The sequence below is a fragment of the Phaethon lepturus genome, unplaced genomic scaffold, assembly GCF_000687285.1.
Source record: "Phaethon lepturus isolate BGI_N335 unplaced genomic scaffold, ASM68728v1 scaffold3745, whole genome shotgun sequence".
In the NCBI taxonomy this organism is placed as follows: Eukaryota; Metazoa; Chordata; class Aves; order Phaethontiformes; family Phaethontidae; genus Phaethon; species Phaethon lepturus.
Window position 1 is genome coordinate 52,606 of NW_010538195.1, and position 10,291 is coordinate 62,896.

Genomic DNA, 10,291 nt, shown 5'->3' on the forward strand with positions numbered 1-10,291 from the left:
GTTTCACAAGTGCACAGAAAATCTGGTGTCAAAAGGAATGGTTTGCTGTGCATGTACCACATAACTGAAGTGTGCATTTGCAAAGCAACACATGTACAGTGCATGTCACATAAAGTGAAAATAGACTACATCATTCAGCAGCGCTTTCTTAGCTTGTTCTGTTAAGTCTTAGTTATAAATACTCTTAAGAATATGCACTCACAACCTATTTGCAGAGCCTTCCAAATAGGATCTTGGCTGGTTTTGCTGTTTTTTAAAGTAAAATGTGGGGAGAAAACGAGAGAAGGCTTGATATCCTTACTATGGTGTAGCTGAGCTCCATAGGCTTTTCTCTAAGGTTGCATAAAATTTCACCAATGCAAACACTAGATGATTCTGAGTAAAATGGCCAGAGTATGCACAGAACTGGGGGACCTGTTATGGACCTATTCATTCCTCAGATGCAGGCAAAGTGACAGGAAGGGTCAGGAATCGGGAGATCAATGAATGTCTTACCGATGTTAGGTCTTACAACTTTTCTGACAACCATTGCAGTAAACTTAAGACTGAGGACTTGAGACTGAGAGAGACCTGAGGGTCTCTTTATTAAGGAACTGAGAGCTGGCACAGAATGTTTTCATCCATAAGCTTGCTGAGAAAAGCAATACATTCCTTTGTATTAAGAACCAGATTTGTCTGTAAACAGGACATTCTCAGAAGAGAAATGCCCTAGATGGCCCTGGGTTATTCATAGGATATCCTCACAGCATGGGAGTTTTGAAAATTTGTCCCTCTAAAGTAGTTTGTTGACTCTATCCACTGTAATAGAAAACCTTTCATCATACATTATGTGATAAAAGTGTACTTTGAGATTAAAATTTTCAAACTTGTGTTTCAGATAATCCTCTTCCAAATATCAACCTTTTGTAAATCTATTAAGTTTATTTTCAGCTACATTTTCCATGCGATCTTCTGTTTCTTTGGATGATAGTGAGAAAAGAAAAGCGGTAGCTGAAGGAAAGGACAACATACATTGTTCATTTTAATTATTTCCACCTAACCTTTCAAACACGAAATATAAAGCTCATCACAGTTCAACGTTAATGCTGGCAAGAGTCTGTCTTTCACTAAAAATGGTGAAATGGGGATGCTTGTTTGATCAGACTGGAGCTTTTAGCTGACCTTTTTCTAATTGTGGTATTACCTGCAGTGCCATTCCTGAAGGTTGTAGTCCTTTTATTGGGGATTTGTTTAAAACAAATTAGGACGTTGGAAATATTTCATTGGATGGTACCTTAGTTTTTTTCATGGTTAAAAAAAAAAAAAAAGAAAAGAAAAAAGTTTTCTAGTAGCCTTGGCAGCTATGGAGAAAACTCGAATGTTTCCCTCAGTGGTCCTTTGTCGTGCTTGTGGTGGGCAGTTATCAAGGCCTGTGGTTAGACCAGGAACTGATGGCAACGAGAAGAGAACGAAGAGTTCAGCCACAGACTTGTAGATAGCGCGGCGTTGGTGGTATAGTGGTGAGCATAGCTGCCTTCCAAGCAGTTGACCCGGGTTCAATTCCCGGCCAACGCAGGTTTACTGTTTTGACACCCTCATCAGGGAGGCAGCTGCTACACCAGCGGGAGGTGCTGCCCCGCAGAGGCACCTCGACGGGCCAACGGGAACACCGTGAAGTTTAACGCGGAGAGAAGTGCCGAGTGCTGCACCCGCGGAGGAGCGACCCCTGCATGCGGGGGCCACCCAGCTGGAGGGCAGGTGGCAGAAAAGCCTCCGGGAGTCCTCTGGACAACAAGTTGAACATAAGCCCGCGAGGTGACCGCAGCGAAGGCTGTCTGCCCTTCAGCCGTGCGTTCCCCATCAGCTGCTCCTTTTTGGTGAGAACCACATCCAGCCTAGCACCTCTCCTCGTTGGCTCCTTTGTCGCTTGGAGATAGAAGTTATCTCCAACACATTGCAGGAACCTCCTGAGTCGCCTGCTGTGTTGTCCCTCCAACAGATATCAGGGTAGTTGAAGTCCCCCATGACAGCCAGGGCTTGTGAATATGAGGGTGTTCCTATCTGTCTACAGAGGGCTTCATCTGCTTGGTCTTCCTGGTCAGGTAGCCTGTAGCAGACCCCTACTATAATGCCACCTGTCCCTGCTCTCCCTTTAATTCTGAACCATAAGCATTTGGGCGGCTCCTCATCCATCCCCAAGTGCAACTCCATGCACTCCGGCTGGTCATTGACTGAGAGGGCAACACCCCCTTCTCATGTCCCCTGCCTGTCCTTCCTAAACAGCCTGTATCCTGCAATTCCAACGCTCTAGTCATAGGACCCATCCCACCACGTCTTCGTGATGCCAATAAGATCACAGCCCTGCAGGTTTGTGCATGCCTCTAACTCCTCTTGTTTATTCCCTGTGCTACATGCATTTGCATAGAGGCATTTAAGTCGGGCTCCCGATGAAGCTGACTTACTGGCTGAAGTGGCTGGAGTTCCTTTGTGCTGCTTTTCAGGTGCTCTCCTGGCTGACCTGTGATCCTTATCCAGGTTCTGGGCACCCATTGCTGGCATTGACAAGAAACTGGTAGGAGTGGGATGGGCTGAGGTTCCCCTCCCCTGGCAACTTTAGTTTAATACCCTCTTCACCAGCTCGGCAACCTTATGACTGAAGATGCTCCTCCCCTTCTTTAACAGGTGTACTCCATCAGCCCTCAGTAGACCAGGTTTCTCAAAGTGAGTACCATGGTCTAAGTAGCCGAACCCCTGGTTATGGCACCAGTCCTGTAATCATTTGTTGATGCACCAGGTTTGACTGGCCCTTTGAAACCCCTTCCCTTTGACCAGGAAGATGATTGAAGGAAAAAACAGTTGTGCTCCAGAGTCACTTACCACCGCTCCCAGGGCTCTGTAATCCTTCCTGATACTCCTCAAACTGCTCCTAGCTGTATCACTGGTGCCCATGTGAAACAACAGCAGTGGGTAATAGTCACTGGACTGTACAAGGCTTGGCAGTCTCTTGGTGACATCCCTGATACACAACCCCAGTAAGAAGCACACCTCTTTAAGAGAGTGCGTCAGGTTGGAAAATAAGCCCCTCTCAGAAGAGAATTGCTTACTACTATCACCCATCACCTTTTCTTAGTTGCGCTGGCTGTTGTACGGGGAGAAGGTTGGGCTGTCTTACTCAGCTCCACTGTCTCTCCTGATGTGACGGGTCTTTCCCCTTCAGCCTGCAGAGCACTGAAGTAGCACTGAAGTAGTTCTGCAAGGGCACTTCTGGCTTTGGAGGAAGTCTCTTCCTCCTGCTGGTCCTTGCCATTGCAACCATCTGTTCTTCTGCATTATTGACCCCCCTCCCTTCTGTGTGTGCCAGTAGGACTACAAAGTAGTATTTGTAGTATTTGTAGCCGAACCCCTGGTTGTGGCACCAGTCCTGTAACCATTTGTTGATGCACCAGGTTTGACTGGCCCTTTCAAACCCCTTCCCTTTGACCAGGAAGATTATTGATAGAAAAAATTGAAAGTTTGCTTCTTTTGTTTCAGTCTCTTCTTTTTTAATTTTTCTTTTTTCTCAAGAGGGAGGAAACATTCATAGGTTTATAGCAATCAAAATAAGGAAAGGGCTAAATGAGCTGAACTAGCCCAGGGAGAAGTTCTAGCCATTTGCACTTCATAGCTAACTAAGAATGGGTAATGACTAGAGTTCCGAGGAGGAGTGGAGAGAGGTTGATACAGGATGTGAAAATGTAGTTAAAATAAACAGGATAGATTACAAAAGGCTGATATTTGAAAGAGGATCAAATCCTCTGGCCTTCTGGAAGAGATGAGGTACTGAAAGCAGCGGGTGTGTGCTATGCCAGCAGGAGATGATGGATTAAAAATCAAGCCAGAGCAGTTGTATCTGCTTGGATTCTCATTGCAACTTGTAAGTTCCTAAACCTAAGTTGATGGGTCAAAATTATTATCTGCTGTACTTGAATCTAGATTGCTGTTAAAAAAAACAATTTAGTTATTTATTTTCTTTGTCTGCTGAAGCCTGTATCCCAGTAGAGGGAATATCTTCACATGAAAGCCTGGAAAATACTCCAAAAAGGGGTGCTGAGACATCTAGACCCAGAGGAACACAAGGCATGCTCCACTTCAGAGTGAGGCCAGCGGCTGGCTGGAGCAAGCAAGGCATCACGCTCCATAGTACATGGGCTACTCAAGGTCCAGTCATAGCCACTCCTGTCGACCTCAGGCTGCACTCTCAGATGAGGGGCGAAGAGGAAGACAAAGACAATATGAAACTGCAAGAGGGATTTAGTCTCAGTGTCCTACATGTCCAATCCAGAGAGAAAATTTTCTGTTATTTCAGCTTCAGATTATAAACCAATACTATATATTTACCTGGCTTTGTAGCAGCTGTTCTGATAGATACATCTGTGCTTCCCAGATGTACTCCTTACAGATTCCATGATCTTCTGTAGTAAACAGAAACACCAACCTAGGTTATTTTCTCATGGCTTAAAAGTAGTAACATTACTGAAAACATCTAAGCTATGAGATGCTTCTGGATTCTTTACATTTTTACTGCACAGGAAGGCAATGTTGCCTTTTGTTGGTTTTTGTTTTGGTACTTCAGTTAGAATTGTGCGAAGTCATGAGATGTATAACTGCTCCTGTAGCGTGCATAATGATACCAGTCTATGCTAGAAATAATCAAATAGTAGCATATCAGAATCTATTAGCAACGAGCTGTAATGCCACTTTGCAATCAGCTCCCAAGTAAGGTGCCGCCTTCATTCCAAGAGCAGAGTAAAAACCACATTCTGATGCAACGTCATTATTTCTCTTTGATTTCTTCCTTCTTTTGGGAACAAAGTACTTACCCATTGCTAGTATGGATGGCTTAGAAACAGAAGGGAGAACTTTCCGGCAATATCTCCTTCCTGTCCACTTACTCACTGGAGGGGCACAATGTCTAAAATGTCAAAACCAAAACTTCTGCAGCATCCGTCTTCAAAAGGAACAGTCCTTGAGCTTGACATCTACAATAATCCAAGCAAGAGAGTCCATTATTTTAAATATAAATCAATATTGAAACTTTAAAAAAAGAAAAAAATTTTTAAATATTTAGCATGTTAACTGATATAATTCTGCTGCTTCCTTCAGCTTCCTACTTTGTTTATGCTACTCACATTTTGGCTTTTGTGTACAATTAATTTATATAATTTTGAAGTATAAACCAGACATATTTGTTCAATGTTTGAAACATGCTTAGTGCAAAAATATTGAGGGTTTTGCACTTGTGCATTCTTGGTGGTTATAGGAAAAGGAAGGAAGGAAGGAAGGAAGGAAGGAAGGAAGGAAGGAAGGAAGGAAGGAAGGAAGGAAGGAAGGAAGGAAGGAAGGAAGGAAGGAAGGAAGGAAGGAGCTAAAGGGAGAGAAAGGAGGAACACCCACAGACATACACCCACACGTCTTTTTGAGTGCATGATTTAACGTACATAGCAATAACATTCTGCCTGGTAAATGCGTAATAAAACATTATATTTTTTCCATTTCTTCACCTCCTCAAGAAAGACTCAGGGAATTTTTATACTCTAGCATATTTTTGGGCTCTCCAGCAGGAAAAATATACTTCCAAGAATCTTACAAAACTTCTATTAATGAACACCTTGGCCTGAGATTTCTTTGAACATCAAAGCAAGCTACAAGTTAATTCACTTGCATCCAGCTGTATTTGGTGGTATGCTCATTGTATCGAGGAGGCCCTTTTCTGTTTCCATCTTTCACTGCTTATGTCAAACAGTTTACAGAGAGGCAATATAAATTCGGACAGAGCACTAGGAATGCCATCAATGAGTTTGGGAGTTTACATTGTGTTTGCGTGAGGTCACTGCCTGTTGTCTTCAATGATCAATGGCATAGTGAACGCTTTTAAAGCCAGAGGCTACCCTCAGTGCCTTTCGTTACTCCATGTTAGGTTATGTTTTATTAGGAGGGCTCAGACAATTCTTCTCTTGCATTTTTATTTAATGGATTTGTGACTGTTGAGTGTTTTTGGTGGCATTTTCCCGTACTAATAACAAGAAGTCAGGTGACCAGTAAGATAGATGATATTTATCCTAGTGGTGACAGATGTAGCAGAGGTGAAAGGGTTATATCTATTCATAAACAAAGTTTGAAAGCCTTTTAACACCATTTTTCACATCACACTTTTCTGACCTTTTGCACAAGATGACTTCCACAGACTTATTACAATGTGAGGGGGAAAAAAAAGCCAACAACTTGTTGTGTTTTTTTCTCCTTTTAAAAAAATTCAAATTAATCATTAAGAGTTTTATGTTGTCTTCTTAAATGAATGAATAAAGTGCTGGTGGTACTGCAGTTAGCATTTCATTTAGATGAAAAAATGTGGTAGATATACTTTGGTCCCAGAGGGTGCTGACATTTTAACCCACTTATCACTGATTTATTCAGTCCTTGACAGTCCTGAAAAAGTGATGCATTTTGCCTGAAGGCTCCGTAGGTGAGGCAAGTTGACATATACTTTTTCTTTCTGTTAAGGGAGTGATCTCTGTTGTAGTCCAGCGGATGAAGCAGGGGATAGTGGAAAAGGAAAATTTTGATGATAAGGATTTTTCTTCTTTTTTCCAAGTTTCTTGGGTTGGTTGTATAAAAAACACTTAAAATTTATCTTTTATAAACTTAGCCTTTAAGGGTCAGTGTCTAGGTGATCAACAGTAAACAACAGATTGTTAAAAAAAGATTTTTGTAACATGGTAAAGCTAAAAGTAATCTGGGGTCTTTTGGAATAATTAGTTATTTTACATTTCTATGCTAACCTATCATGCTTAAGTCTAAATGGAAGCATAGTTTATATTTACATACTTAGATAAATTCCAACACATTTGTTAGCATGTGGGCCAGATCCCAGGGTCTGAGGTTTGTTTTTGTGCTGCACCACAGACAGATCCTGGTCTAAAACTTAGTGTCATGAACATCAGAGAATTACCATAAACAAGGTCTGATCCTGTATTTCTGGGCTGTCTGTGAAGACGGAAGTAGAAGAATCCAAGGGGAAGGGAAATGAGCAGGATATGGTCATAATGTACTTGTAGAGAAATGTCCTGCTTTAGTAATTCTGGGAGAAAGGACAGGGTCCCACCATCTCAGCTGGGAACGCACACAGGAGTTTGCTTGTCTGTGTCTTGAAGAGAACCGTGTGCTCCTGGCTAGCATGCACTGCTTGTTGTTTTACACCACCAGCTTGTGTTAGTCCTTGTAGAAAATTTTATGCTCTTAAAAATATGTTTATATATATTTTTACTTCTGCAATTCTTCAAGATGCACTTGAAGCTAGAACTAAACTGAGACCTCACTGAGGAAACGTACACCCCAGGGAGCCCTGAACTTCTCCGCCAGGGCGTGAAGCATCGGCTGCCTCTGTAACTGGTATCGCCTTCAGACTCTGGCTTGCTGGGGAGGCGTGTTTTCTTGCTAGTTCAATGCCAAGATGTGCAGAATGAGAAATGCTGAATCAGGAAGGTAATTTCTTTTACAAATGGCCATGTGCACAAGACTGGGGTTAAGTCTCCTGCCTTTTTAGCTGTACAGTAGTTAATTTTTAACTGGAAATCAGTTGAGGTTTTTTTGAAAAATGGAATAAACTTAATCAGACTTCTACTGTTTCCCTATCTCATCTATAGTTTAGGGGGTGAAAACTAAGTAAAACAGAAAGACTTTTTTTCATTTATTCCCCTGTTTCTTGTAGACGTTTACAATATAACAATGGTAATTTGAGCATAAGGCCATCTAGAAGAAGAGAAGAGTAATTTATGTTTTATTCTACATAAGTTACCTTCGGAACTGGCATTTTCATAGTCATGCAAAGGTAAATACTGGCTTAGCTGGGCATAACAGGTCACCAGCTGCATGATAGAAACAATAAGTAGCACAAAGAAAGCAGAAATCCTGAGTAGGTTTTCATTTCATACTCCTGCCTCTGCATTTACGTACTTCTTTTTCATCTGAGGCTGTCAAACGACTTCAGAGCTATTAAAGTTAAATGGCATAATCCAGTTTCCAACAGCACAAGGGCAAAATTGACTGTTGATGGAGCACATCCATGTAGATGTCTAGGGCCTGATCCAAGTCTCCTTCAAGTCAGATGACACACAGCCACTGACTCCATTGGAAATTGGCTGACACCATTAGCTGCTAGCACAACCGGAACAGGAGATTCTGTTCTTTCTGTTCTGTATGCTCAGCAAGCCCAGGTATGAATTTCCATTTGTGAGACACTTTAACATATTATTCAATTAGTGATTATTTTTCACTCCATCCCAGAAAGCAATGTTTTATTGATAAATAAACAGACTAGTATGTCTAGATGGTTTCTCAGAGAACTAAGTCGCTCTCACATTATTTTCTCTACATTTTTGTCTGGTGTTTCACAATAGTTCAAATATAATAACTAGCCTCAGTAACTCTTTCCTGACTCATATTGAGTCTTCAAACAATTAAGAAAACGAAATTTGAAAAAAGGATTTATGTCCCCTGCATGGTATATGATAATTTTTTAGACAAAGAAAAAACCCACAGTGTGCTTAACATTTTCTTATGAAATATTCCCAGTCACACCACTGCTTTGTTGCACATATTTCTCTGACACTCCAGAGATTGTCCCAAAGCAAACATAACATTAATCATTAGATTCTTTACTCAATCTCCAGTCAGTTCATTGGAACTGAGATTTTTCTGTGCTCACATAGGAAAACTAAAAGCATAAATAATGCCATTGTCAAATCATTCTTTTTCTTTGTGCATTCTTGGTGATTCCAGAAAAGCTTTAAGACAGTGATCCTTGGCAGCTGCCATTGAGAGGGCAGGTATCTTAAGAGTAGGAAGTTCTGTCATCTGCAATTTCTTTGTTCCAGAGTTTGAACTTAAGGTGTCTGTGTCATATTTAAAGGAAGTTTCTATAACTTCCTTATATTAACATAGAATATTTTTACAGTTTCACTTTAGGACAAACTGTTGATGACAAACACTTATACTCTGCAGGTCTTAATGGACACTGAGATCTCTTCTCTTTGGTGACTCATGAATAGGAAAAAAAAAGCAGCTTCCTTAAAAGAAATTATGTTTATTAGTAAGTAAAAAAGCATGTTGGCTTAGGTGCTTCTACAGCTCCTATTACCATAATATTAGAGCAATTCAAAGTCTTTAGTGTATTCTGTGAAGCAGTGAAGAACTGTCATTCCCAATTTTGCAGATGGGGGAAAAAAGGCAATGTAGCTACATTTTATGTCTCTGAGGCATAGAGAAAGCTAACTGACTGCCTCAGGAAAATCTGTGGCAGAACAGCTACTTGAATCCAGGTTTGCTAACGGTCTGTCCAGTGGACTGTTATCCCTCTCCTACAGTTGGAAAAGTTGTTTTAAAACTGAAAATATACCTCTTTGTGCCTCAGAACAGTTTTCCCTCGGCAAATTCTACCAGCATCTCGTATTCTGGCGCGTCTCTCCGTTATCTCAGTTTCTCCCTGTGGCTTTGTAGACACCTCCCTCCCCTTCTTTCATTCTACCCAGTTCTAGCTGGAATCTGGCCCTGTGCTTCCCAGCTTGCCCTTCAGTGTTTGGAAGAGGAAAGGACAGATCATTAGTTCTCAATGGTTTTCTCAGCAGGTAATCCTAGCCAGATAAATTAGTCCATATTTAAAGCCCTAGGTCAGAGGGCTTTGCTTTGTGGGCAGTGGGAGGGTCTGACTTTCTGTGCAGTGCAGGCAAGCCCTTAGAGAATGCTTCAGCACAGGCAATGCTTTTGCTGGCAATTAGAGCCAATTTGGTGTAAAATTATAGGTCTCGTGTCTTTGGACGAATATGCTGAAACAGTTACCTCCAACAATTTTGTGGTACAGACATGAATTCACTACAGAGCCCTAAGAATCCATGAGAGATTTTCATGGGGAAACAGGGTTAGAAACATCAAGCTCTTGGCTCTCTAATTAGCTATAGATTGTTTTGCTGACTGCAGTGTTTAAAGCCTCTGGATATGCTTCTTATATGGTAGAACTAGTAACCCGTTAGGGTCACAATACTTTTGTGATGTGTGACCCTCTATAGATTCTGGTGGTTTCATACCAGAGAGGATTGCCCGGCTCGGGGGGGCAGGTCACTTGGGTGTCACCCCAGTCTCCCATTCTGCTGCTGGAGAGGGGCTGGAGTGACACGAGGAGTGGGGGAGACCTTCCTTCTCTGTCCTCCTTTCCATCTGCTACGGTGTGAGGCCTTGATCCTGTTTGTGTCCTCACAGAATCACAGAATCACTAGGTTGG

General features: G+C 41.8%; 1 non-coding gene across 1 annotated transcript; it reads left to right on the forward strand.

Moving 5' to 3' along the window:
• Positions 1 to 1,482: 1,482 nt before the first annotated feature.
• TRNAG-UCC lies at positions 1,483 to 1,554 on the forward strand. Its single transcript has one exon. It is a non-coding gene; the product is annotated as a tRNA-Gly (tRNA).
• Positions 1,555 to 10,291: the final 8,737 nt, after the last annotated feature.